The sequence below is a fragment of the Pelobates fuscus genome, chromosome 2 (assembly GCF_036172605.1).
Source record: "Pelobates fuscus isolate aPelFus1 chromosome 2, aPelFus1.pri, whole genome shotgun sequence".
Lineage (NCBI taxonomy): Eukaryota > Metazoa > Chordata > Amphibia > Anura > Pelobatidae > Pelobates > Pelobates fuscus.
The window spans coordinates 16,405,079-16,432,068 of record NC_086318.1 but is presented as its reverse complement, the minus strand read 5'-3'; the positions used below and the strand labels follow the sequence as shown (position 1 = coordinate 16,432,068).

General features: G+C 43.0%; 26 non-coding genes across 26 annotated transcripts; all 26 read right to left on the bottom strand.

Annotated features, from left to right (window-relative positions):
• Positions 1–650: 650 nt before the first annotated feature.
• Positions 651–723, bottom strand: TRNAV-AAC (transfer RNA valine (anticodon AAC)). Its single transcript has one exon. It is a non-coding gene; the product is annotated as a tRNA-Val (tRNA).
• An 867-nt stretch (positions 724–1,590) lies between these two features.
• Positions 1,591–1,663, bottom strand: TRNAV-AAC (transfer RNA valine (anticodon AAC)). The gene has a single exon. It is a non-coding gene; the product is annotated as a tRNA-Val (tRNA).
• Positions 1,664–1,962: 299 nt separating this feature from the next.
• Positions 1,963–2,035, bottom strand: TRNAV-CAC (transfer RNA valine (anticodon CAC)). Its single transcript has one exon. It is a non-coding gene; the product is annotated as a tRNA-Val (tRNA).
• A 1,075-nt stretch (positions 2,036–3,110) lies between these two features.
• On the bottom strand, positions 3,111–3,183 carry TRNAV-CAC (transfer RNA valine (anticodon CAC)). The gene has a single exon. It is a non-coding gene; the product is annotated as a tRNA-Val (tRNA).
• A 1,046-nt stretch (positions 3,184–4,229) lies between these two features.
• Positions 4,230–4,302, bottom strand: TRNAV-AAC (transfer RNA valine (anticodon AAC)). The gene has a single exon. It is a non-coding gene; the product is annotated as a tRNA-Val (tRNA).
• An 804-nt stretch (positions 4,303–5,106) lies between these two features.
• TRNAV-CAC (transfer RNA valine (anticodon CAC)) lies at positions 5,107–5,179 on the bottom strand. Its single transcript has one exon. It is a non-coding gene; the product is annotated as a tRNA-Val (tRNA).
• A 1,046-nt stretch (positions 5,180–6,225) lies between these two features.
• On the bottom strand, positions 6,226–6,298 carry TRNAV-AAC (transfer RNA valine (anticodon AAC)). The gene has a single exon. It is a non-coding gene; the product is annotated as a tRNA-Val (tRNA).
• Positions 6,299–7,098: 800 nt separating this feature from the next.
• On the bottom strand, positions 7,099–7,171 carry TRNAV-CAC (transfer RNA valine (anticodon CAC)). Its single transcript has one exon. It is a non-coding gene; the product is annotated as a tRNA-Val (tRNA).
• A 1,046-nt stretch (positions 7,172–8,217) lies between these two features.
• TRNAV-AAC (transfer RNA valine (anticodon AAC)) lies at positions 8,218–8,290 on the bottom strand. Its single transcript has one exon. It is a non-coding gene; the product is annotated as a tRNA-Val (tRNA).
• Positions 8,291–9,738: 1,448 nt separating this feature from the next.
• TRNAV-CAC (transfer RNA valine (anticodon CAC)) lies at positions 9,739–9,811 on the bottom strand. The gene has a single exon. It is a non-coding gene; the product is annotated as a tRNA-Val (tRNA).
• A 1,046-nt stretch (positions 9,812–10,857) lies between these two features.
• Positions 10,858–10,930, bottom strand: TRNAV-AAC (transfer RNA valine (anticodon AAC)). Its single transcript has one exon. It is a non-coding gene; the product is annotated as a tRNA-Val (tRNA).
• Positions 10,931–11,229: 299 nt separating this feature from the next.
• On the bottom strand, positions 11,230–11,302 carry TRNAV-CAC (transfer RNA valine (anticodon CAC)). Its single transcript has one exon. It is a non-coding gene; the product is annotated as a tRNA-Val (tRNA).
• A 1,072-nt stretch (positions 11,303–12,374) lies between these two features.
• On the bottom strand, positions 12,375–12,447 carry TRNAV-CAC (transfer RNA valine (anticodon CAC)). The gene has a single exon. It is a non-coding gene; the product is annotated as a tRNA-Val (tRNA).
• Positions 12,448–13,493: 1,046 nt separating this feature from the next.
• Positions 13,494–13,566, bottom strand: TRNAV-AAC (transfer RNA valine (anticodon AAC)). The gene has a single exon. It is a non-coding gene; the product is annotated as a tRNA-Val (tRNA).
• Positions 13,567–14,370: 804 nt separating this feature from the next.
• TRNAV-CAC (transfer RNA valine (anticodon CAC)) lies at positions 14,371–14,443 on the bottom strand. Its single transcript has one exon. It is a non-coding gene; the product is annotated as a tRNA-Val (tRNA).
• Positions 14,444–14,871: 428 nt separating this feature from the next.
• Positions 14,872–14,944, bottom strand: TRNAV-CAC (transfer RNA valine (anticodon CAC)). Its single transcript has one exon. It is a non-coding gene; the product is annotated as a tRNA-Val (tRNA).
• Positions 14,945–15,990: 1,046 nt separating this feature from the next.
• TRNAV-AAC (transfer RNA valine (anticodon AAC)) lies at positions 15,991–16,063 on the bottom strand. The gene has a single exon. It is a non-coding gene; the product is annotated as a tRNA-Val (tRNA).
• Positions 16,064–16,867: 804 nt separating this feature from the next.
• TRNAV-CAC (transfer RNA valine (anticodon CAC)) lies at positions 16,868–16,940 on the bottom strand. The gene has a single exon. It is a non-coding gene; the product is annotated as a tRNA-Val (tRNA).
• Positions 16,941–17,987: 1,047 nt separating this feature from the next.
• Positions 17,988–18,060, bottom strand: TRNAV-AAC (transfer RNA valine (anticodon AAC)). Its single transcript has one exon. It is a non-coding gene; the product is annotated as a tRNA-Val (tRNA).
• Positions 18,061–18,864: 804 nt separating this feature from the next.
• TRNAV-CAC (transfer RNA valine (anticodon CAC)) lies at positions 18,865–18,937 on the bottom strand. The gene has a single exon. It is a non-coding gene; the product is annotated as a tRNA-Val (tRNA).
• Positions 18,938–19,369: 432 nt separating this feature from the next.
• Positions 19,370–19,442, bottom strand: TRNAV-CAC (transfer RNA valine (anticodon CAC)). The gene has a single exon. It is a non-coding gene; the product is annotated as a tRNA-Val (tRNA).
• Positions 19,443–20,489: 1,047 nt separating this feature from the next.
• On the bottom strand, positions 20,490–20,562 carry TRNAV-AAC (transfer RNA valine (anticodon AAC)). Its single transcript has one exon. It is a non-coding gene; the product is annotated as a tRNA-Val (tRNA).
• Positions 20,563–21,366: 804 nt separating this feature from the next.
• Positions 21,367–21,439, bottom strand: TRNAV-CAC (transfer RNA valine (anticodon CAC)). The gene has a single exon. It is a non-coding gene; the product is annotated as a tRNA-Val (tRNA).
• Positions 21,440–22,486: 1,047 nt separating this feature from the next.
• TRNAV-AAC (transfer RNA valine (anticodon AAC)) lies at positions 22,487–22,559 on the bottom strand. Its single transcript has one exon. It is a non-coding gene; the product is annotated as a tRNA-Val (tRNA).
• A 1,422-nt stretch (positions 22,560–23,981) lies between these two features.
• On the bottom strand, positions 23,982–24,054 carry TRNAV-AAC (transfer RNA valine (anticodon AAC)). Its single transcript has one exon. It is a non-coding gene; the product is annotated as a tRNA-Val (tRNA).
• Positions 24,055–26,007: 1,953 nt separating this feature from the next.
• On the bottom strand, positions 26,008–26,080 carry TRNAV-CAC (transfer RNA valine (anticodon CAC)). Its single transcript has one exon. It is a non-coding gene; the product is annotated as a tRNA-Val (tRNA).
• Between the last annotated feature and the right edge of the window lie 910 nt (positions 26,081–26,990).

Here is a 26,990-nt window from a genome sequence, read left to right as displayed (position 1 = left end):
GATTTTTGGATTCATAGTCCCAAATGACGTGGCCGCCATTCGACAGGCGAACCCGGGATTTCATGCCCAAAACAGTTCCATAGATTCGCGGCTAAGTGCCGCTGGAGGACCGACCTGGAACCGCGAGGTTTTCATGCCGAAAATAGCTCCAGGGCATTCGCGGCAAAGTCCCCTTGAAGTCTATTCGTGGTTTAAGTCAATGCGAACAAGATGGCCGCCACCGCGTGTTCCAATGTTGAATGGCGGCCACGTCGACTGTTCGGGAGTTCGAAGAACCATTGTCTAAAGTCCCAATGGCCACAGATAGGGTCTCTCAGCCAAAACAAATTAAAAGGGGCCATAGTCACAGAGCAAAAGGTTGGCAAATATTCCTCTCCAAAAACCAGTGGCGAGGTCACTTTCGCCACAACTCTATTCAGCAAGCTGATCGCTCATGTGAGTAAACATGATTTTCTTGCATTTTTAGTAGAAAATCCATCTCTGAAAGTACAGCGAGCATGAGTTTTGCTTTTGTCGACGGTGATTTTTGCACAAAACCCTTCTCCCATTGTAGGGAATATGACAAAAAGAACAGATGCACTTGAAATTTGTTAAGAGACTTCGAAAAGCCGCATTCGAACAAAAAAGAATCCAAAACGGAACGATAGCAATGTTTCAGCCCGGTTTCGAACCGGGGACCTTTCGCGTGTTAGGCGAACGTGATAACCACTACACTACAGAAACTACAGCTGTGCACATCCCTGTCGATACCGGAGTAGCATGCGCCATGTGCAAGCACTGAATGCAAGACAGAAAATGCTGTCTTGCATTCGGTACTTGCACATGGCGCATGCTGATTTAATGAGTGCAATTCAGCTTTTTCTCAGACAACATTAGCTTCAGGTTTTTGGAAACCACTTTATTCAGCTAACAGATCGCTTACGTCTTGCCGAGTATACGTGATTTTTGGATTCATAGTCCCAAATGACGTGGCCGCCATTCGACAGGCGAACCCGGGATTTCATGCCCAAAACAGTTCCATAGATTCGCGGCTAAGTGCCGCTGGAGGACCGACCTGGAACCGCGAGGTTTTCATGCCGAAAATAGCTCCAGGGCATTCGCGGCAAAGTCCCCTTGAAGTCTATTCGTGGTTTAAGTCAATGCGAACAAGATGGCCGCCACCGCGTGTTCCAATGTTGAATGGCGGCCACGTCGACTGTTCGGGAGTTCGAAGAACCATTGTCTAAAGTCCCAATGGCCACAGATAGGGTCTCTCAGCCAAAACAAATTAAAAGGGGCCATAGTCACAGAGCAAAAGGTTGGCAAATATTCCTCTCCAAAAACCAGTGGCGAGGTCACTTTCGCCACAACTCTATTCAGCAAGCTGATCGCTCATGTGAGTAAACATGATTTTCTTGCATTTTTAGTAGAAAATCCATCTCTGAAAGTACAGCGAGCATGAGTTTTGCTTTTGTCGACGGTGATTTTTGCACAAAACCCTTCTCCCATTGTAGGGAATATGACAAAAAGAACAGATGCACTTGAAATTTGCAAAGAGACTTTGAAAAGCCGCATTCTAACAAAAAGGAATCCAAAACAGAACAAAAGCAATGTTTCTGCCCGGTTTCAAACCGGGGACCTTTCGCGTGTTAGGCAAACATGATAACCACTACACTACAGAAACTACAGCAGTGCACATCCCTGTTGAGACCGGAGTAGCATGCGCCATGTGCAAGCACTGAATGCAAGACAGAAAATGCTGTCTTGCATTCGGTACTTGCACATGGCGCATGCTGATTTAATGAGTGCAATTCAGCTTTTTCTCAGACAACATTAGCTTCAGGTTTTTGGAAACCACTTTATTCAGCTAACAGATCGCTTACGTCTTGCCGAGTATACGTGATTTTTGGATTCATAGTCAAGCAGGTGCATTTCCAATTCAGAAGACTTCTAACGTCAGCAGATTTAGCAAAAATTAAATAATGTTTCTGCCAGGTTTCGAACCTGGGACCTTTCGCGTGTGAGGCAAACGTGATAACCACTACACTACAGAAACTGCCACAATGCCGACTTTGCACAGGAAAATTGGGGGAATGTGTTTGCTGCATACCCATCGTATTTAAAAAGTCCCCAGATTCAAATGCCTATTTCCTTCAACATACATAGAAGAAGAAAACAGTCTGTTGATGTGAAATTGTATTCTTGGCAACAGTTTGATTTGTCCAGTCAATCATTTCCAAACCTACACACATACAGTAAACAATCCCTCCCCTCTGCCTGTGATATAATTAAGGCAGTTAATGCATTAACTTAATTATCCCCAGGCAGAAAAAATAAAAAACGCACATTTTTCTAAAGTACCATAAGTGGCCCAAAACACAACATATCCCCATAAATGTTACATCACCCGACAGCTCTGATCTGGGTGAGAGACATATCCGAAAATCACCCAAATCAGATCAGGGGTTCAGAAATTTCATAGAAGTCATAATTTTGCCCAGGCGAACCCGGGATTTCATGCCCAAAACAGTTCCATAGATTGGCGGCTAAGTGCCGCTGGAGGACCGACCTGGAACCACGAGGTTTTCATGCCGAAAATAGCTCCAGGGCATTCGCGGCAAAGTCCCCTTGAAGTCTATTCGTGGTTTAAGTCAATGCGAACAAGATGGCCGCCACCGCGTGTTCCAATGTCGAATGGCGGCCACGTCGACTGTTCGGGAGTTCGAAGAAAATTGGGGGAATGTGCTGCATACCCATCGTATTTAAAAAGTCCCCAGATTCAAATGCCTATTTCCTTCAACCTACATAGAAGAGGAAAACAGTCTGTTGATGTGAAATTGTGTTCTTGGCAAAAGTTTGATCTGTCCAGTCAATCATTTCCAAACATACACACATACAGTAAACAATCCCTCCCCTCTGCCTGTGATATAATTAAGGCAGTTAATGCATTAACTTAATTATCCCCAGGCAGAAGAAAATTAAAAACGCACATTTTTCTAAAGTACCATAAGTGGCCCAAAACACAACATATCCCCATAAATGTTACATCACCCGACAGCTCTGATCTGGGTGAGCGACATATCCAATTCAGAAGACTTCTAACGTCAGCAGATTTATCAAAAATTAAATAATGTTTCTGCCAGGTTTCGAACCTGGGACCTTTCGCGTGTGAGGCAAACGTGATAACCACTACACTACAGAAACTGCCACAATGCCGAATTTGCGCAGGAAAATTGGGGGAATGTGCTGCATACCCATCGTATTTAAAAAGTCCCCAGATTCAAATGCCTATTTCCTTCAACATACATAGAAGAGGAAAACAGTCTGTTGATGTGAAATTGTATTCTTGGCAAAAGTTTGATCTGTCCAGTCAATCATTTCCAAACCTACACACATACAGTAAACAATCCCTCCCCTCTGCCTGTGATATAATTAAGGCAGTTAATGCATTAACTTAATTATCCCCAGGCAGAAAAAAATAAAAAGCGCACATTTTTCTAAAGTACCATAAGTGGCCCAAAACACAACATATCCCCATAAATGTTACATCACCCGACAGCTCTGATCTGGGTGAGCGACATATCCGAAAATCACCCGGATCAGATCAGGGGTTCAGAAATTTCATAGAAGTCATAATTTTGCCCAGGCGAACCCGGGATTTCATGCCCAAAACAGTTCCATAGATTGGCGGCTAAGTGCCGCTGGAGGACTGACCTAGAACCGCGAGGTTTTCATGCCGAAAATAGCTCCAGGGCATTCGCGGCAAAGTCCCCTTGAAGTCTATTCGTGGTTTAAGTCAATGCGAACAAGATGGCCGCCACCGCATGTTCCAATGTCGAATGGCGGCCACGTCGACTATTCGGGAGTTCGAAGAACCATTGTCTAAAGTCACAATGGCCACAAATAGGGTCTCTCAGCCAAAACAAATTAAAAGGGGCCATAGTCACAGAGCAAAAGGTTGGCAAATATTCCTCTCCAAAAACCAGTGGCGAGGTCACTTTCGCCACAACTCTATTCAGCAAGCTGATCGCTCATGTGAGTAAACATGATTTTCTTGCATTTTTAGTAGAAAATCCATCTCTGAAAGTACAGCGAGCATGAGTTTTGCTTTTGTCGACGGTGATTTTTGCACAAAACCCTTCTCCCATTGTAGGGAATATGTCAAAAGGAACAGATGCACTTGAAATTTGCAAAGAGACTTCGAAAAGCCGCATTCTAACAAAACGGAATCCAAAACAGAACAAAAGCAATGTTTCTGCCCGGTTTCGAACCGGGGACTTTTCGCGTGTTAGGCGAACGTGATAACCACTACACTACAGAAACTACAGCTGTGCACGTCAATGTTGAGACCGGAGTAGCATGCGCCATGTGCAAGCACTGAATGCAAGACAGAAAATGCTGTCTTGCATTCGGTACTTGCACATGGCGCATGCTGATTTAATGAGTGCAATTCAGCTTTTTCTCAGACAACATTGGCTTCAGGTTTTTGGAAACCACTTTATTCAGCTAATAGATCGCTTACGTCTTGCCGAGTATACGTGATTTTTGGATTCATAGTCAAGCAGGTGCATTTCCAATTCAGAAGACTTCTAACGTCGGCAGATTTAGCAAAAATTAAATAATGTTTCTGCCAGGTTTCGAACCAGAGACCTTTCGCGTGTGAGGCGAACGTGATAACGACTACACTACAGAAACTGCCACAATGCCGACTTTGCGCAGGAAAATTGGGGGAATGTGTTTGCTGCATACCCATCGTATTTAAAAAGTCCCCAGATTCAAATGCCTATTTCCTTCAACATACATAGAAGAAGAAAACAGTCTGTTGATGTGAAATTGTATTCTTGGCAAAAGTTTGATCTGTCCAGTCAATCATTTCCAAACCTACACACATACAGCAAACAATCCCTCCCCTCTGCCTGTGATATAATTAAGGCAGTTAATGCATTAACTTAATTATCCCCAGGCAGAAGAAAATTAAAAACGCATATTTTTCTAAAGTACCATAAGTGGCCCAAAACACAACATATACCCATAAATGTTACATCACCCGACAGCACTGATCTGGGTGAGCGACATATCCAATTCAGAAGACTTCTAACGTCAGCAGATTTAGCAAAAATTAAATAATGTTTCTGCCAGGTTTCGAACCTGGGACCTTTCGCGTGTGAGGCAAACGTGATAACCACTACACTACAGAAACTGCCACAACGCCGACTTTGCGCAGGAAAATTGGGGGAATGTGCTGCATACCCATCGTATTTAAAAAGTCCCCAGATTCAAATGCCTATTTCCTTCAACATACATAGAAGAGGAAAACAGTCTGTTGATGTGAAATTGTATTCTTGGCAAAAGTTTGATCTGTCCAGTCAATCATTTCCAAACCTACACACATACAGTAAACAATCCCTCCCCTCTGCCTGTGATATAATTAAGGCAGTTAATGCATTAACTTAATTATCCCCAGGCAGAAAAAAATAAAAAACGCACATTTTTCTAAAGTACCATAAGTGGCCCAAAACACAACATATCCCCATAAATGTTACATCACCCGACAGCTCTGATCTGGGTGAGCGACATATCCGAAAATCACCCAGATCAGATCAGTGGTTCATAAATTTCATAGAAGTCATAATTTTGCCCAGGCGACCCCGGGATTTCATGCCCAAAACAGTTCCATAGATTGGCGGCTAAGTGCCGCTGGAGGACCGACCGGGAACCACAAGGTTTTCATGCCGAAAATAGCTCCAGGGCATTCGCGGCAAAGTCCCCTTGAAGTCTATTCGTGGTTTAAGTCAATGCGAACAAGATGGCCGCCACCGCGTGTTCCAATGTCGCATGGCGGCCACGTCGACTGTTCGGGAGTTCGAAGAACCATTGTCTAAAGTCCCAATGGCCACAAATAGGGTCTCTCAGCCAAAACAAATTAAAAGGGACCATAGTCACAGAGCAAAAGGTTGGCAAATATTCCTCTCAAAAAAGCAGTGGCGAGGTCACTTTCGCCACAACTCTATTCAGCAAGCTGATCGCTCATGTGAGTAAACATGATTTTCTTGCATTTTTAGTAGAAAATCCATCTCTGAAAGTACAGCGAGCATGAGTTTTGCTTTTGTCGACGGTGATTTTTGCACAAAACCCTTCTCCCATTGTAGGGAATATGACAAAAAGAACAGATGCACTTGAAATTTGCAAAGAGACTTTGAAAAGCCGCATTCTAACAAAAAGGAATCCAAAACGGAACAAAAGCAATGTTTCTGCCCGGTTTCAAACCGGGGACCTTTCGCGTGTTAGGCGAACGTGATAACCACTACACTACAGAAACTACAGCTGTGCACATCCCTGTTGAGACCGGAGTAGCATGCGCCATGTGCAAGCACTGAATGCAAGACAGAAAATGCTGTCTTGCATTCGGTACTTGCACATGGCGCATGCTGATTTAATGAGTGCAATTCAGCTTTTTCTCAGACAACATTAGCTTCAGGTTTTTGGAAACCACTTTATTCAGCTAACAGATCGCTTACGTCTTGCCGAGTATACGTGATTTTTGGATTCATAGTCAAGCAGGTGCATTTCCAATTCAGAAGACTTCTAACGTCAGCAGATTTAGCAAAAATTAAATAATGTTTCTGCCAGGTTTCGAACCTGGGACCTTTCGCGTGTGAGGCAAACGTGATAACCACTAGACTACAGAAACTGCCACAATGCCGACTTTGCGCAGGAAAATTGGGGGAATGTGCTGCATACCCATCGTATTTAAAAAGTCCCCAGATTCAAATGCCTATTTCCTTCAACATACATAGAAGAGGAAAACAGTCTGTTGATGTGAAATTGTATTCTTGGCAAAAGTTTGATCTGTCCAGTCAATCATTTCAAAACCTACACACATACAGTAAACAATCCCTCCCCTCTGCCTGTGATATAATTAAGGCAGTTAATGCATTAACTTAATTATCCCCAGGCAGAAAAAAAAAAAAAACGCACATTTTTCTAAAGTACCATAAGTGGCCCAAAACACAACATATCCCCATAAATGTTACATCACCCGACAGCTCTGATCTGGGTGAGCGACATATCCAATTCAGAAGACTTCTAACGTCAGCAGATTTATCAAAAATTAAATAATGTTTCTGCCAGGTTTCGAACCTGGGACCTTTCGCGTGTGAGGCGAACGTGATAACCACTACACTACAGAAACTGCCACAATGCCGATTTTGCGCAGGAAAATTGGGGGAATGTGCTGCATACCCATCGTATTTAAAAAGTCCCCAGATTCAAATGCCTATTTCCTTCAACATACATAGAAGAGGAAAACAGTCTGTTGATGTGAAATTGTATTCTTGGCAAAAGTTTGATCTGTCCAGTCAATCATTTCCAAACCTACACACATACAGTAAACAATCCCTCCCCTCTGCCTGTGATATAATTAAGGCAGTTAATGCATTAACTTAATTATCCCCAGGCAGAAAAAAATAAAAAGCGCACATTTATCTAAAGTACCATAAGTGGCCCAAAACACAACATATCCCCATAAATGTTACATCACCCGACAGCTCTGATCTGGGTGAGCGACATATCCGAAAATCACCCGGATCAGATCAGGGGTTCAGAAATTTCATAGAAGTCATAATTTTGCCCAGGCGAACCCGGGATTTCATGCCCAAAACAGTTCCATAGATTGGCGGCTAAGTGCCGCTGGAGGACTGAACTAGAACCGCGAGGTTTTCATGCCGAAAATAGCTCCAGGGCATTCGCGGCAAAGTCCCCTTGAAGTCTATTCGTGGTTTAAGTCAATGCGAACAAGATGGCCGCCACCGCGTGTTCCAATGTCGAATGGCGGCCACGTCGACTATTCGGGAGTTCGAAGAACCATTGTCTAAAGTCACAATGGCCACAAATAGGGTCTCTCAGCCAAAACAAATTAAAAGGGGCCATAGTCACAGAGCAAAAGGTTGGCAAATATTCCTCTCCAAAAACCAGTGGCGAGGTCACTTTCGCCACAACTCTATTCAGCAAGCTGATCGCTCATGTGAGTAAACATGATTTTCTTGCATTTTTAGTAGAAAATCCATCTCTGAAAGTACAGCGAGCATGAGTTTTGCTTTTGTCGACGGTGATTTTTGCACAAAACCCTTCTCCCATTGTAGGGAATATGTCAAAAGGAACAGATGCACTTGAAATTTGCAAAGAGACTTCGAAAAGCCGCATTCTAACAAAAAGGAATCCAAAACAGAACAAAAGCAATGTTTCTGCCCGGTTTCGAACCGGGGACTTTTCGCGTGTTAGGCGAACGTGATAACCACTACACTACAGAAACTACAGCTGTGCACGTCAATGTTGAGACCGGAGTAGCATGCGCGATGTGCAAGCACTGAATGCAAGACAGAAAATGCTGTCTTGCATTCGGTACTTGCACATGGCGCATGCTGATTTAATGAGTGCAATTCAGCTTTTTCTCAGACAACATTGGCTTCAGGTTTTTGGAAACCACTTTATTCAGCTAATAGATCGCTTACGTCTTGCCGAGTATACGTGATTTTTGGATTCATAGTCAAGCAGGTGCATTTCCAATTCAGAAGACTTCTAACGTCGGCAGATTTAGCAAAAATTAAATAATGTTTCTGCCAGGTTTCGAACCAGAGACCTTTCGCGTGTGAGGCGAACGTGATAACGACTACACTACAGAAACTGCCACAATGCCGACTTTGCGCAGGAAAATTGGGGGAATGTGTTTGCTGCATACCCATCGTATTTAAAAAGTCCCCAGATTCAAATGCCTATTTCCTTCAACATACATAGAAGAAGAAAACAGTCTGTTGATGTGAAATTGTATTCTTGGCAAAAGTTTGATCTGTCCAGTCAATCATTTCCAAACCTACACACATACAGCAAACAATCCCTCCCCTCTGCCTGTGATATAATTAAGGCAGTTAATGCATTAACTTAATTATCCCCAGGCAGAAAAAAATAAAAACCGCACATTTTTCTAAAGTACCATAAGTGGCCCAAAACACAACATATCCCCATAAATGTTACATCACCCGACAGCTCTGATCTGGGTGAGCGACATATCCGAAAATCACCCAGATCAGATCAGGGGTTCAGAAATTTCATAGAAGTCATAATTTTGCCCAGGCGAACCCGGGATTTCATGCCCAAAACAGTTCCATAGATTGGCGGCTAAGTGCCGCTGGAGGACCGACCTGGAACCACGAGGTTTTCATGCCGAAAATAGCTCCAGGGCATTCGCGGCAAAGTCCCCTTGAAGTCTATTCGTGGTTTAAGTCAATGCGAACAAGATGGCCGCCACCGTGTGTTCCAATGTCGAATGGCGGCCACGTCGACTGTTCGGGAGTTCGAAGAAAATTGGGGGAATGTGCTGCATACCCATCGTATTTAAAAAGTCCCCAGATTCAAATGCCTATTTCCTTCAACCTACATAGAAGAGGAAAACAGTCTGTTGATGTGAAATTGTGTTCTTGGCAAAAGTTTGATCTGTCCAGTCAATCATTTCCAAACCTACACACATACAGTAAACAATCCCTCCCCTCTGCCTGTGATATAATTAAGGCAGTTAATGCATTAACTTAATTATCCCCAGGCAGAAGAAAATTAAAAACGCACATTTTTCTAAAGTACCATAAGTGGCCCAAAACACAACATATCCCCATAAATGTTACATCACCCGACAGCTCTGATCTGGGTGAGCGACATATCCAATTCAGAAGACTTCTAACGTCAGCAGATTTATCAAAAATTAAATAATGTTTCTGCCAGGTTTCGAACCTGGGACCTTTCGCGTGTGAGGCGAACGTGATAACCACTACACTACAGAAACTGCCACAATGCCGATTTTGCGCAGGAAAATTGGGGGAATGTGCTGCATACCCATCGTATTTAAAAAGTCCCCAGATTCAAATGCCTATTTCCTTCAACATACATAGAAGAGGAAAACAGTCTGTTGATGTGAAATTGTATTCTTGGCAAAAGTTTGATCTGTCCAGTCAATCATTTCCAAACCTACACACATACAGTAAACAATCCCTCCCCTCTGCCTGTGATATAATTAAGGCAGTTAATGCATTAACTTAATTATCCCCAGGCAGAAAAAAATAAAAAGCGCACATTTTTCTAAAGTACCATAAGTGGCCCAAAACACAACATATCCCCATAAATGTTACATCACCCGACAGCTCTGATCTGGGTGAGCGACATATCCGAAAATCACCCGGATCAGATCAGGGGTTCAGAAATTTCATAGAAGTCATAATTTTGCCCAGGCGAACCCGGGATTTCATGCCCAAAACAGTTCCATAGATTGGCGGCTAAGTGCCGCTGGAGGACTGACCTAGAACCGCGAGGTTTTCATGCCGAAAATAGCTCCAGGGCATTCGCGGCAAAGTCCCCTTGAAGTCTATTCGTGGTTTAAGTCAATGCGAACAAGATGGCCGCCACCGCGTGTTCCAATGTCGAATGGCGGCCACGTCGACTATTCGGGAGTTCGAAGAACCATTGTCTAAAGTCACAATGGCCACAAATAGGGTCTCTCAGCCAAAACAAATTAAAAGGGGCCATAGTCACAGAGCAAAAGGTTGGCAAATATTCCTCTCCAAAAACCAGTGGCGAGGTCACTTTCGCCACAACTCTATTCAGCAAGCTGATCGCTCATGTGAGTAAACATGATTTTCTTGCATTTTTAGTAGAAAATCCATCTCTGAAAGTACAGCGAGCATGAGTTTTGCTTTTCTCGACGGTGATTTTTGCACAAAACCCTTCTCCCATTGTAGGGAATATGTCAAAAGGAACAGATGCACTTGAAATTTGCAAAGAGACTTCGAAAAGCCGCATTCTAACAAAAAGGAATCCAAAACAGAACAAAAGCAATGTTTCTGCCCGGTTTCGAACCGGGGACTTTTCGCGTGTTAGGCGAACGTGATAACCACTACACTACAGAAACTACAGCTGTGCACATCAATGTTGAGACCGGAGTAGCATGCGCCATGTGCAAGCACTGAATGCAAGACAGAAAATGCTGTCTTGCATTCGGTACTTGCACATGGCGCATGCTGATTTAATGAGTGCAATTCAGCTTTTTCTCAGACAACATTAGCTTCAGGTTTTTGGAAACCACTTTATTCAGCTAACAGATCGCTTACGTCTTGCCGAGTATACGTGATTTTTGGATTCATAGTCAAGCAGGTGCATTTCCAATTCAGAAGACTTCTAACGTCAGCAGATTTATCAAAAATTAAATAATGTTTCTGCCAGGTTTCGAACCTGGGACCTTTCGCGTGTGAGGCGAACGTGATAACCACTACACTACAGAAACTGCCACAATGCCGATTTTGCGCAGGAAAATTGGGGGAATGTGCTGCATACCCATCGTATTTAAAAAGTCCCCAGATTCAAATGCCTATTTCCTTCAACATACATAGAAGAGGAAAACAGTCTATTGATGTGAAATTGTATTCTTGGCAAAAGTTTGATCTGTCCAGTCAATCATTTCCAAACCTACACACATACAGTAAACAATCCCTCCCCTCTGCCTGTGATATAATTAAGGCAGTTAATGCATTAACTTAATTATCCCCAGGCAGAAAAAAATAAAAAGCGCACATTTTTCTAAAGTACCATAAGTGGCCCAAAACACAACATATCCCCATAAATGTTACATCACCCGACAGCTCTGATCTGGGTGAGCGACATATCCGAAAATCACCCAGATCAGATCAGGGGTTCAGAAATTTCATAGAAGTCATAATTTTGCCCAGGCGAACCCGGGATTTCATGCCCAAAACAGTTCCATAGATTGGCGGCTAAGTGCCGCTGGAGGACCGACCTGGAACCACGAGGTTTTCATGCCGAAAATAGCTCAAGGGCATTCGCGGCAAAGTCCCCTTGAAGTCTATTCGTGGTTTAAGTCAATGCGAACAAGATGGCCGCCACCGCGTGTTCCAATGTCGAATGGCGGCCACGTCGACTGTTCGGGAGTTCGAAGAAAATTGGGGGAATGTGCTGCATACCCATCGTATTTAAAAAGTCCCCAGATTCAAATGCCTATTTCCTTCAACCTACATAGAAGAGGAAAACAGTCTGTTGATGTGAAATTGTGTTCTTGGCAAAAGTTTGATCTGTCCAGTCAATCATTTCCAAACCTACACACATACAGTAAACAATCCCTCCCCTCTGCCTGTGATATAATTAAGGCAGTTAATGCATTAACTTAATTATCCCCAGGCAGAAGAAAATTAAAAACGCACATTTTTCTAAAGTACCATAAGTGGCCCAAAACACAACATATCCCCATAAATGTTACATCACCCGACAGCTCTGATCTGGGTGAGCGACATATCCAATTCAGAAGACTTCTAACGTCAGCAGATTTATCAAAAATTAAATAATGTTTCTGCCAGGTTTCGAACCTGGGACCTTTCGCGTGTGAGGCGAACGTGATAACCACTACACTACAGAAACTGCCACAATGCCGATTTTGCGCAGGAAAATTGGGGGAATGTGCTGCATACCCATCGTATTTAAAAAGTCCCCAGATTCAAATGCCTATTTCCTTCAACATACATAGAAGAGGAAAACAGTCTGTTGATGTGAAATTGTATTCTTGGCAAAAGTTTGATCTGTCCAGTCAATCATTTCCAAACCTACACACATACAGTAAACAATCCCTCCCCTCTGCCTGTGATATAATTAAGGCAGTTAATGCATTAACTTAATTATCCCCAGGCAGAAAAAAATAAAAAGCGCACATTTTTCTAAAGTACCATAAGTGGCCCAAAACACAACATATCCCCATAAATGTTACATCACCCGACAGCTCTGATCTGGGTGAGCGACATATCCGAAAATCACCCGGATCAGATCAGGGGTTCAGAAATTTCATAGAAGTCATAATTTTGCCCAGGCGAACCCGGGATTTCATGCCCAAAACAGTTCCATAGATTGGCGGCTAAGTGCCGCTGGAGGACTGACCTAGAACCGCGAGGTTTTCATGCCGAAAATAGCTCCAGGGCATTCGCGGCAAAGTCCCCTTGAAGTCTATTCGTGGTTTAAGTCAATGCGAACAAGATGGCCGCCACCGCGTGTTCCAATGTCGAATGGCGGCCACGTCGACTATTCGGGAGTTCGAAGAACCATTGTCTAAAGTCACAATGGCCACAAATAGGGTCTCTCAGCCAAAACAAATTAAAAGGGGCCATAGTCACAGAGCAAAAGGTTGGCAAATATTCCTCTCCAAAAACCAGTGGCGAGGTCACTTTCGCCACAACTCTATTCAGCAAGCTGATCGCTCATGTGAGTAAACATGATTTTCTTGCATTTTTAGTAGAAAATCCATCTCTGAAAGTACAGCGAGCATGAGTTTTGCTTTTGTCGACGGTGATTTTTGCACAAAACCCTTCTCCCATTGTAGGGAATATGTCAAAATGAACAGATGCACTTGAAATTTGCAAAGAGACTTCGAAAAGCCGCATTCTAACAAAAAGGAATCCAAAACAGAACAAAAGCAATGTTTCTGCCCGGTTTCGAACCGGGGACTTTTCGCGTGTTAGGCGAACGTGATAACCACTACACTACAGAAACTACAGCTGTGCACGTCAATGTTGAGACCGGAGTAGCATGCGCCATGTGCAAGCACTGAATGCAAGACAGAAAATGCTGTCTTGCATTCGGTACTTGCACATGGCGCATGCTGATTTAATGAGTGCAATTCAGCTTTTTCTCAGACAACATTGGCTTCAGGTTTTTGGAAACCACTTTATTCAGCTAATAGATCGCTTACGTCTTGCCGAGTATACGTGATTTTTGGATTCATAGTCAAGCAGGTGCATTTCCAATTCAGAAGACTTCTAACGTGGGCAGATTTAGCAAAAATTAAATAATGTTTCTGCCAGGTTTCGAACCAGAGACCTTTCGCGTGTGAGGCGAACGTGATAACGACTACACTACAGAAACTGCCACAAAGCCGACTTTGCGCAGGAAAATTGGGGGAATGTGTTTGCTGCATACCCATCGTATTTAAAAAGTCCCCAGATTCAAATGCCTATTTCCTTCAACATACATAGAAGAAGAAAACAGTCTGTTGATGTGAAATTGTATTCTTGGCAAAAGTTTGATCTGTCCAGTCAATCATTTCCAAACCTACACACATACAGCAAACAATCCCTCCCCTCTGCCTGTGATATAATTAAGGCAGTTAATGCATTAACTTAATTATCCCCAGGCAGAAAAAAATAAAAAACGCACATTTTTCTAAAGTACCATAAGTGGCCCAAAACACAACATATCCCCATAAATGTTACATCACCCGACAGCACTGATCTGGGTGAGCGACATATCCAATTCAGAAGACTTCTAACGTCAGCAGATTTAGCAAAAATTAAATAATGTTTCTGCCAGGTTTCAAACCTGGGACCTTTCGCGTGTGAGGCGAACGTGATAACCACTACACTACAGAAACTGCCACAACGCCGACTTTGCGCAGGAAAATTGGGGGAATGTGCTGCATACCCATCGTATTTAAAAAGTCCCCAGATTCAAATGCCTATTTCCTTCAACATACATAGAAGAGGAAAACAGTCTGTTGATGTGAAATTGTATTCTTGGCAAAAGTTTGATCTGTCCAGTCAATCATTTCCAAACCTACACACATACAGTAAACAATCCCTCCCCTCTGCCTGTGATATAATTAAGGCAGTTAATGCATTAACTTAATTATCCCCAGGCAGAAAAAAATAAAAAACGCACATTTTTCTAAAGTACCATAAGTGGCCCAAAACACAACATATCCCCATAAATGTTACATCACCCGACAGCTCTGATCTGGGTGAGCGACATATCCAATTCAGAAGACTTCTAACGTCAGCAGATTTATCAAAAATTAAATAATGTTTCTGCCAGGTTTCGAACCTGGGACCTTTCGCGTGTGAGGCGAACGTGATAACCACTACACTACAGAAACTGCCACAATGCCGACTTTGCGCAGGAAAATTGGGGGAATGTGCTGCATACCCATCGTATTTGAAAAGTCCCCAGATTCAAATGCCTATTTCCTTCAACATACATAGAAGAGGAAAACAGTCTGTTGATGTGAAATTGTATTCTTGGCAAAAGTTTGATCTGTCCAGTCAATCATTTCCAAACCTACACACATACAGTAAACAATCCCTCCCCTCTGCCTGTGATATAATTAAGGCAGTTAATGCATTAACTTAATTATCCCCAGGCAGGAAAAAATAAAAAGCGCACATTTTTTTAAAGTACCATAAGTGGCCCAAAACACAACATATCCCCATAAATGTTACATCACCCGACAGCTCTGATCTGGGTGAGCGACATATCCGAAAATCACCCGGATCAGATCAGGGGTTCAGAAATTTCATAGAAGTCATAATTTTGCCCAGGCGAACCCGGGATTTCATGCCCAAAACAGTTCCATAGATTGGCGGCTAAGTGCCGCTGGAGGACTGACCTAGAACCGCGAGGTTTTCATGCCGAAAATAGCTCCAGGGCATTCGCGGCAAAGTCCCCTTGAAGTCTATTCGTGGTTTAAGTCAATGCGAACAAGATGGCCGCCACCGCGTGTTCCAATGTCGAATGGCGGCCACATCGACTATTCGGGAGTTCGAAGAACCATTGTCTAAAGTCACAATGGCCACAAATAGGGTCTCTCAGCCAAAACAAATTAAAAGGGGCCATAGTCACAGAGCAAAAGGTTGGCAAATATTCCTCTGCAAAAACCAGTGGCGAGGTCACTTTCGCCACAACTCTATTCAGCAAGCTGATCGCTCATGTGAGTAAACATGATTTTCTTGCATTTTTAGTAGAAAATCCATCTCTGAAAGTACAGCGAGCATGAGTTTTGCTTTTGTCGACGGTGATTTTTGCACAAAACCCTTCTCCCATTGTAGGGAATATGTCAAAAGGAACAGATGCACTTGAAATTTGCAAAGAGACTTCGAAAAGCCGCATTCTAACAAAAAGGAATCCAAAACAGAACAAAAGCAATGTTTCTGCCCGGTTTCGAACCGGGGACTTTTCGCGTGTTAGGCGAACGTGATAACCACTACACTACAGAAACTACAGCTGTGCACGTCAATGTTGAGACCGGAGTAGCATGCGCCATGTGCAAGCACTGAATGCAAGACAGAAAATGCTGTCTTGCATTCGGTACTTGCACATGGCGCATGCTGATTTAATGAGTGCAATTCAGCTTTTTCTCAGACAACATTGGCTTCAGGTTTTTGGAAACCACTTTATTCAGCTAATAGATCGCTTACGTCTTGCCGAGTATACGTGATTTTTGGATTCATAGTCAAGCAGGTGCATTTCCAATTCAGAAGACTTCTAACGTCGGCAGATTTAGCAAAAATTAAATAATGTTTCTGCCAGGTTTCGAACCAGAGACCTTTCGCGTGTGAGGCGAACGTGATAACGACTACACTACAGAAACTGCCACAATGCCGACTTTGCGCAGGAAAATTGGGGGAATGTGTTTGCTGCATACCCATCGTATTTAAAAAGTCCCCAGATTCAAATGCCTATTTCCTTCAACATACATAGAAGAAGAAAACAGTCTGTTGATGTGAAATTGTATTCTTGGCAAAAGTTTGATCTGTCCAGTCAATCATTTCCAAACCTACACACATACAGCAAACAATCCCTCCCCTCTGCCTGTGATATAATTAAGGCAGTTAATGCATTAACTTAATTATCCCCAGGCAGAAGAAAATAAAAAACGCACATTTTTCTAAAGTACCATAAGTGGCCCAAAACACAACATATCCCCATAAATGTTACATCACCCGACAGCACTGATCTGGGTGAGCGACATATCCAATTCAGAAGACTTCTAACGTCAGCAGATTTAGCAAAACTTAAATAATGTTTCTGCCAGGTTTCGAACCTGGGACCTTTCGCGTGTGAGGCAAACGTGATAACCACTACACTACAGAAACTGCCACAACGCCGACTTTGCGCAGGAAAATTGGGGGAATGTGCTGCATACCCATCGTATTTAAAAAGTCCCCAGATTCAAATGCCTATTTCCTTCAACATACATAGAAGAGGAAAACAGTCTGTTTATGTGAAATTGTATTCTTGGCAAAAGTTTGATCTGTCCAGTCAATCATTTCCAAACCTACACACATACAGTAAACAATCCCTCCCCTCTGCCTGTGATATAATTAAGGCAGTTAATGCATTAACTTAATTATCCCCAGGCAGAAAAAAAATAAAAAACGCACATTTTTCTAAAGTACCATAAGTGGCCCAAAACACAACATATCCCCATAAATGTTACATCACCCGACAGCTCTGATCTGGGTGAGCGACATATCCGAAAATCACCCGGATCAGATCAGGGGTTCAGAAATTTCATAGAAGTCATAATTTTGCCCAGGCGAACCCGGGATTTCATGCCCAAAACAGTTCCATAGATTGGCGGCTAAGTGCCGCTGGAGGACTGACCTAGAACCGCGAGGTTTTCATGCCGAAAATAGCTCCAGGGCATTCGCGGCAAAGTCCCCTTGAAGTCTATTCGTGGTTTAAGTCAATGCGAACAAGATGGCCGCCACCGCGTGTTCCAATGTCGAATGGCGGCCACGTCGACTATTCGGGAGTTCGAAGAACCATTGTCTAAAGTCACAATGGCCACAAATAGGGTCTCTCAGCCAAAACAAATTAAAAGGGGCCATAGTCACAGAGCAAAAGGTTGGCAAATATTCCTCTCCAAAAACCAGTGGCGAGGTCACTTTCGCCACAACTCTATTCAGCAAGCTGATCGCTCATGTGAGTAAACATGATTTTCTTGCATTTTTAGTAGAAAATCCATCTCTGAAAGTACAGCGAGCATGAGTTTTGCTTTTGTCGACGGTGATTTTTGCACAAAACCCTTCTCCCATTGTAGGGAATATGTCAAAAGGAACAGATGCACTTGAAATTTGCAAAGAGACTTCGAAAAGCCGCATTCTAACAAAAAGGAATCCAAAACAGAACAAAAGCAATGTTTCTGCCCGGTTTCGAACCAGGGACTTTTCGCGTGTTAGGCGAACGTGATAACCACTACACTACAGAAACTACAGCTGTGCACGTCAATGTTGAGACCGGAGTAGCATGCGCCATGTGCAAGCACTGAATGCAAGACAGAAAATGCTGTCTTGCATTCGGTACTTGCACATGGCGCATGCTGATTTAATGAGTGCAATTCAGCTTTTTCTCAGACAACATTGGCTTCAGGTTTTTGGAAACCACTTTATTCAGCTAATAGATCGCTTACGTCTTGCCGAGTATACGTGATTTTTGGATTCATAGTCAAGCAGGTGCATTTCCAATTCAGAAGACTTCTAACGTCGGCAGATTTAGCAAAAATTAAATAATGTTTCTGCCAGGTTTCGAACCAGAGACCTTTCGCGTGTGAGGCGAACGTGATAACGACTACACTACAGAAACTGCCACAATGCCGACTTTGCGCAGGAAAATTGGGGGAATGTGTTTGCTGCATACCCATCGTATTTAAAAAGTCCCCAGATTCAAATGCCTATTTCCTTCAACATACATAGAAGAAGAAAACAGTCTGTTGATGTGAAATTGTATTCTTGGCAAAAGTTTGATCTGTCCAGTCAATCATTTCCAAACCTACACACATACAGCAAACAATCCCTCCCCTCTGCCTGTGATATAATTAAGGCAGTTAATGCATTAACTTAATTATCCCCAGGCAGAAGAAAATTAAAAACGCACATTTTTCTAAAGTACCATAAGTGGCCCAAAACACAACATATCCCCATAAATGTTACATCACCCGACAGCACTGATCTGGGTGAGCGACATATCCAATTCAGAAGACTTCTAACGTCAGCAGATTTAGCAAAAATTAAATAATGTTTCTGCCAGGTTTCGAACCTGGGACCTTTCGCGTGTGAGGCGAACGTGATAACGACTACACTACAGAAACTGCCACAATGCCGACTTTGCGCAGGAAAATTGGGGGAATGTGTTTGCTGCATACCCATCGTATTTAAAAAGTCCCCAGATTCAAATGCCTATTTCCTTCAACATACATAGAAGAAGAAAACAGTCTGTTGATGTGAAATTGTATTCTTGGCAAAAGTTTGATCTGTCCAGTCAATCATTTCCAAACCTACACACATACAGCAAACAATCCCTCCCCTCTGCCTGTGATATAATTAAGGCAGTTAATGCATTAACTTAATTATCCCCAGGCAGAAGAAAATAAAAAACGCACATTTTTCTAAAGTACCATAAGTGGCCCAAAACACAACATATCCCCATAAATGTTACATCACCCGACAGCACTGATCTGGGTGAGCGACATATCCAATTCAGAAGACTTCTAACGTCAGCAGATTTAGCAAAACTTAAATAATGTTTCTGCCAGGTTTCGAACCTGGGACCTTTCGCGTGTGAGGCAAACGTGATAACCACTACACTACAGAAACTGCCACAACGCCGACTTTGCGCAGGAAAATTGGGGGAATGTGCTGCATACCCATCGTATTTAAAAAGTCCCCAGATTCAAATGCCTATTTCCTTCAACATACATAGAAGAGGAAAACAGTCTGTTTATGTGAAATTGTATTCTTGGCAAAAGTTTGATCTGTCCAGTCAATCATTTCCAAACCTACACACATACAGTAAACAATCCCTCCCCTCTGCCTGTGATATAATTAAGGCAGTTAATGCATTAACTTAATTATCCCCAGGCAGAAAAAAAATAAAAAACGCACATTTTTCTAAAGTACCATAAGTGGCCCAAAACACAACATATCCCCATAAATGTTACATCACCCGACAGCTCTGATCTGGGTGAGCGACATATCCGAAAATCACCCGGATCAGATCAGGGGTTCAGAAATTTCATAGAAGTCATAATTTTGCCCAGGCGAACCCGGGATTTCATGCCCAAAACAGTTCCATAGATTGGCGGCTAAGTGCCGCTGGAGGACTGACCTAGAACCGCGAGGTTTTCATGCCGAAAATAGCTCCAGGGCATTCGCGGCAAAGTCCCCTTGAAGTCTATTCGTGGTTTAAGTCAATGCGAACAAGATGGCCGCCACCGCGTGTTCCAATGTCGAATGGCGGCCACGTCGACTATTCGGGAGTTCGAAGAACCATTGTCTAAAGTCACAATGGCCACAAATAGGGTCTCTCAGCCAAAACAAATTAAAAGGGGCCATAGTCACAGAGCAAAAGGTTGGCAAATATTCCTCTCCAAAAACCAGTGGCGAGGTCACTTTCGCCACAACTCTATTCAGCAAGCTGATCGCTCATGTGAGTAAACATGATTTTCTTGCATTTTTAGTAGAAAATCCATCTCTGAAAGTACAGCGAGCATGAGTTTTGCTTTTGTCGACGGTGATTTTTGCACAAAACCCTTCTCCCATTGTAGGGAATATGTCAAAAGGAACAGATGCACTTGAAATTTGCAAAGAGACTTCGAAAAGCCGCATTCTAACAAAAAGGAATCCAAAACAGAACAAAAGCAATGTTTCTGCCCGGTTTCGAACCAGGGACTTTTCGCGTGTTAGGCGAACGTGATAACCACTACACTACAGAAACTACAGCTGTGCACGTCAATGTTGAGACCGGAGTAGCATGCGCCATGTGCAAGCACTGAATGCAAGACAGAAAATGCTGTCTTGCATTCGGTACTTGCACATGGCGCATGCTGATTTAATGAGTGCAATTCAGCTTTTTCTCAGACAACATTGGCTTCAGGTTTTTGGAAACCACTTTATTCAGCTAATAGATCGCTTACGTCTTGCCGAGTATACGTGATTTTTGGATTCATAGTCAAGCAGGTGCATTTCCAATTCAGAAGACTTCTAACGTCGGCAGATTTAGCAAAAATTAAATAATGTTTCTGCCAGGTTTCGAACCAGAGACCTTTCGCGTGTGAGGCGAACGTGATAACGACTACACTACAGAAACTGCCACAATGCCGACTTTGCGCAGGAAAATTGGGGGAATGTGTTTGCTGCATACCCATCGTATTTAAAAAGTCCCCAGATTCAAATGCCTATTTCCTTCAACATACATAGAAGAAGAAAACAGTCTGTTGATGTGAAATTGTATTCTTGGCAAAAGTTTGATCTGTCCAGTCAATCATTTCCAAACCTACACACATACAGCAAACAATCCCTCCCCTCTGCCTGTGATATAATTAAGGCAGTTAATGCATTAACTTAATTATCCCCAGGCAGAAGAAAATTAAAAACGCACATTTTTCTAAAGTACCATAAGTGGCCCAAAACACAACATATCCCCATAAATGTTACATCACCCGACAGCACTGATCTGGGTGAGCGACATATCCAATTCAGAAGACTTCTAACGTCAGCAGATTTAGCAAAAATTAAATAATGTTTCTGCCAGGTTTCGAACCTGGGACCTTTCGCGTGTGAGGCGAACGTGATAACCACTACACTACAGAAACTGCCACAACGCCGACTTTGCGCAGGAAAATTGGGGGAATGTGCTGCATACCCATCGTATTTAAAAAGTCCCCAGATTCAAATGCCTATTTCCTTCAACATACATAGAAGAGGAAAACAGTCTGTTGATGTGAAATTGTATTCTTGGCAAAAGTTTGATCTGTCCAGTCAATCATTTCCAAACCTACACACATACAGTAAACAATCCCTCCCCTCTGCCTGTGATATAATTAAGGCAGTTAATGCATTAACTTAATTATCCCCAGGCAGAAAAAAAATAAAAAACGCACATTTTTCTAAAGTACCATAAGTGGCCCAAAACACAACATATCCCCATAAATGTTACATCACCCGACAGCTCTGATCTGGGTGAGCGACATATCCGAAAATCACCCGGATCAGATCAGGGGTTCAGAAATTTCATAGAAGTCATAATTTTGCCCAGGCGAACCCGGGATTTCATGCCCAAAACAGTTCCATAGATTGGCGGCTAAGTGCCGCTGGAGGACTGACCTAGAACCGCGAGGTTTTCATGCCGAAAATAGCTCCAGGGCATTCGCGGCAAAGTCCCCTTGAAGTCTATTCCTGGTTTAAGTCAATGCGAACAAGATGGCCGCCACCGCGTGTTCCAATGTCGAATGGCGGCCACGTCGACTATTCGGGAGTTCGAAGAACCATTGTCTAAAGTCACAATGGCCACAAATAGGGTCTCTCAGCCAAAACAAATTAAAAGGGGCCATAGTCACAGAGCAAAAGGTTGGCAAATATTCCTCTCCAAAAACCAGTGGCGAGGTCACTTTCGCCACAACTCTATTCAGCAAGCTGATCGCTCATGTGAGTAAACATGATTTTCTTGCATTTTTAGTAGAAAATCCATCTCTGAAAGTACAGCGAGCATGAGTTTTGCTTTTGTCGACGGTGATTTTTGCACAAAACCCTTCTCCCATTGTAGGGAATATGTCAAAAGGAACAGATGCACTTGAAATTTGCAAAGAGACTTCGAAAAGCCGCATTCTAACAAAAAGGAATCCAAAACAGAACAAAAGCAATGTTTCTGCCCGGTTTCGAACCAGGGACTTTTCGCGTGTTAGGCGAACGTGATAACCACTACACTACAGAAACTACAGCTGTGCACGTCAATGTTGAGACCGGAGTAGCATGCGCCATGTGCAAGCACTGAATGCAAGACAGAAAATGCTGTCTTGCATTCGGTACTTGCACATGGCGCATGCTGATTTAATGAGTGCAATTCAGCTTTTTCTCAGACAACATTGGCTTCAGGTTTTTGGAAACCACTTTATTCAGCTAATAGATCGCTTACGTCTTGCCGAGTATACGTGATTTTTGGATTCATAGTCAAGCAGGTGCATTTCCAATTCAGAAGACTTCTAACGTCGGCAGATTTAGCAAAAATTAAATAATGTTTCTGCCAGGTTTCGAACCAGAGACCTTTCGCGTGTGAGGCGAACGTGATAACGACTACACTACAGAAACTGCCACAATGCCGACTTCGCGCAGGAAAATTGGGGGAATGTGTTTGCTGCATACCCATCGTATTTAAAAAGTCCCCAGATTCAAATGCCTATTTCCTTCAACATACATAGAAGAAGAAAACAGTCTGTTGATGTGAAATTGTATTCTTGGCAAAAGTTTGATCTGTCCAGTCAATCATTTCCAAACCTACACACATACAGTAAACAATCCCTCCCCTCTGCCTGTGATATAATTAAGGCAGTTAATGCATTAACTTAATTATCCCCAGGCAGAAAAAAATAAAAAACGCACATTTTTCTAAAGTACCATAAGTGGCCCAAAACACAACATATCCCCATAAATGTTACATCACCCGACAGCTCTGATCTGGGTGAGCGACATATCCGAAAATCACCCAGATCAGATCAGTGGTTCATAAATTTCATAGAAGTCATAATTTTGCCCAGGCGACCCCGGGATTTCATGCCCAAAACAGTTCCATAGATTGGCGGCTAAGTGCCGCTGGAGGACCGACCGGGAACCACAAGGTTTTCATGCCGAAAATAGCTCCAGGGCATTCGCGGCAAAGTCCCCTTGAAGTCTATTCGTGGTTTAAGTCAATGCGAACAAGATGGCCGCCACCGCGTGTTCCAATGTCGCATGGCGGCCACGTCGACTGTTCGGGAGTTCGAAGAACCATTGTCTAAAGTCCCAATGGCCACAAATAGGGTCTCTCAGCCAAAACAAATTAAAAGGGACCATAGTCACAGAGCAAAAGGTTGGCAAATATTCCTCTCAAAAAAGCAGTGGCGAGGTCACTTTCGCCACAACTCTATTCAGCAAGCTGATCGCTCATGTGAGTAAACATGATTTTCTTGCATTTTTAGTAGGAAATCCATCTCTGAAAGTACAGCGAGCATGAGTTTTGCTTTTGTCGACGGTGATTTTTGCACAAAACCCTTCTCCCATTGTAGGGAATATGTCAAAAGGAACAGATGCACTTGAAATTTGCAAAGAGACTTCGAAAAGCCGCATTCTAACAAAAAGGAATCCAAAACAGAACAAAAGCAATGTTTCTGCCCGGTTTCGAACCGGGGACTTTTCGCGTGTTAGGCGAACGTGATAACCACTACACTACAGAAACCACAGCTGTGCACGCCAATGTTGAGACCGGAGTAGCATGCGCGATGTGCAAGCACTGAATGCAAGACAGAAAATGCTGTCTTGCATTCGGTACTTGCACATGGCGCATGCTGATTTAATGAGTGCAATTCAGCTTTTTCTCAGACAACATTGGCTTCAGGTTTTTGGAAACCACTTTATTCAGCTAATAGATCGCTTACGTCTTGCCGAGTATACGTGATTTTTGGATTCATAGTCAAGCAGGTGCATTTCCAATTCAGAAGACTTCTAACGTCGGCAGATTTAGCAAAAATTAAATAATGTTTCTGCCAGGTTTCGTACCAGAGACCTTTCGCGTGTGAGGCGAACGTGATAACGACTACACTACAGAAACTGCCACAATGCCGACTTTGCGCAGGAAAATTGGGGGAATGTGTTTGCTGCATACCCATCGTATTTAAAAAGTCCCCAGATTCAAATGCCTATTTCCTTCAACATACATAGAAGAAGAAAACAGTCTGTTGATGTGAAATTGTATTCTTGGCAAAAGTTTGATCTGTCCAGTCAATCATTTCCAAACCTACACACATACAGCAAACAATCCCTCCCCTCTGCCTGTGATATAATTAAGGCAGTTAATGCATTAACTTAATTATCCCCAGGCAGAAAAAAATAAAAAACGCACATTTTTCTAAAGTACCATAAGTGGCCCAAAACACAACATATCCCCATAAATGTTACATCACCCGACAGCTCTGATCTGGGTGAGCGACATATCCGAAAATCACCCAGATCAGATCAGGGGTTCAGAAATTTCATAGAAGTCATAATTTTGCCCAGGCGAACCCGGGATTTCATGCCCAAAACAGTTCCATAGATTGGCGGCTAAGTGCCGCTGGAGGACCGACCTGGAACCACAAGGTTTTCATGCCGAAAATAGCTCCAGGGCATTCGCGGCAAAGTCCCCTTGAAGTCTATTCGTGGTTTAAGTCAATGCGAACAAGATGGCCGCCACCGCGTGTTCCAATGTCGAATGGCGGCCACGTCGACTGTTCGGGAGTTCGAAGAAAATTGGGGGAATGTGCTGCATACCCATCGTATTTAAAAAGTCCCCAGATTCAAATGCCTATTTCCTTCAACCTACATAGAAGAGGAAAAAAGTCTGTTGATGTGAAATTGTGTTCTTGGCAAAAGTTTGATCTGTCCAGTCAATCATTTCCAAACCTACACACATACAGTAAACAATCCCTCCCCTCTGCCTGTGATATAATTAAGGCAGTTAATGCATTAACTTAATTATCCCCAGGCAGAAGAAAATTAAAAACGCACATTTTTATAAAGTACCATAAGTGGCCCAAAACACAACATATCCCCATAAATGTTACATCACCCGACAGCTCTGATCTGGGTGAGCGACATATCCAATTCAGAAGACTTCTAACGTCAGCAGATTTAGCAAAAATTAAATAATGTTTCTGCCAGGTTTCGAACCAGAGACCTTTCGCGTGTGAGGCGAACGTGATAACGACTACACTACAGAAACTGCCACAATGCCGACTTTGCGCAGGAAAATTGGGGGAATGTGTTTGCTGCATACCCATCGTATTTAAAAAGTCCCCAGATTCAAATGCCTATTTCCTTCAACATACATAGAAGAAGAAAACAGTCTGTTGATGTGAAATTGTATTCTTGGCAAAAGTTTGATCTGTCCAGTCAATCATTTCCAAACCTACACACATACAGCAAACAATCCCTCCCCTCTGCCTGTGATATAATTAAGGCAGTTAATGCATTAACTTAATTATCCCCAGGCAGAAGAAAATTAAAAACGCACATTTTTCTAAAGTACCATAAGTGGCCCAAAACACAACATATCCCCATAAATGTTACATCACCCGACAGCACTGATCTGGGTGAGCGACATATCCAATTCAGAAGACTTCTAACGTCAGCAGATTTAGCAAAAATTAAATAATGTTTCTGCCAGGTTTCGAACCTGGGACCTTTCGCGTGTGAGGCGAACGTGATAACCACTACACTACAGAAACTGCCACAACGCCGACTTTGCGCAGGAAAATTGGGGGAATGTGCTGCATACCCATCGTATTTAAAAAGTCCCCAGATTCAAATGCCTATTTCCTTCAACATACATAGAAGAGGAAAACAGTCTGTTGATGTGAAATTGTATTCTTGGCAAAAGTTTGATCTGTCCAGTCAATCATTTCCAAACCTACACACATACAGTAAACAATCCCTCCCCTCTGCCTGTGATATAATTAAGGCAGTTAATGCATTAACTTAATTATCCCCAGGCAGAAAAAAAATAAAAAACGCACATTTTTCTAAAGTACCATAAGTGGCCCAAAACACAACATATCCCCATAAATGTTACATCACCCGACAGCTCTGATCTGGGTGAGCGACATATCCGAAAATCACCCGGATCAGATCAGGGGTTCAGAAATTTCATAGAAGTCATAATTTTGCCCAGGCGAACCCGGGATTTCATGCCCAAAACAGTTCCATAGATTGGCGGCTAAGTGCCGCTGGAGGACTGACCTAGAACCGCGAGGTTTTCATGCCGAAAATAGCTCCAGGGCATTCGCGGCAAAGTCCCCTTGAAGTCTATTCCTGGTTTAAGTCAATGCGAACAAGATGGCCGCCACCGCGTGTTCCAATGTCGAATGGCGGCCACGTCGACTATTCGGGAGTTCGAAGAACCATTGTCTAAAGTCACAATGGCCACAAATAGGGTCTCTCAGCCAAAACAAATTAAAAGGGGCCATAGTCACAGAGCAAAAGGTTGGCAAATATTCCTCTCCAAAAACCAGTGGCGAGGTCACTTTCGCCACAACTCTATTCAGCAAGCTGATCGCTCATGTGAGTAAACATGATTTTCTTGCATTTTTAGTAGAAAATCCATCTCTGAAAGTACAGCGAGCATGAGTTTTGCTTTTG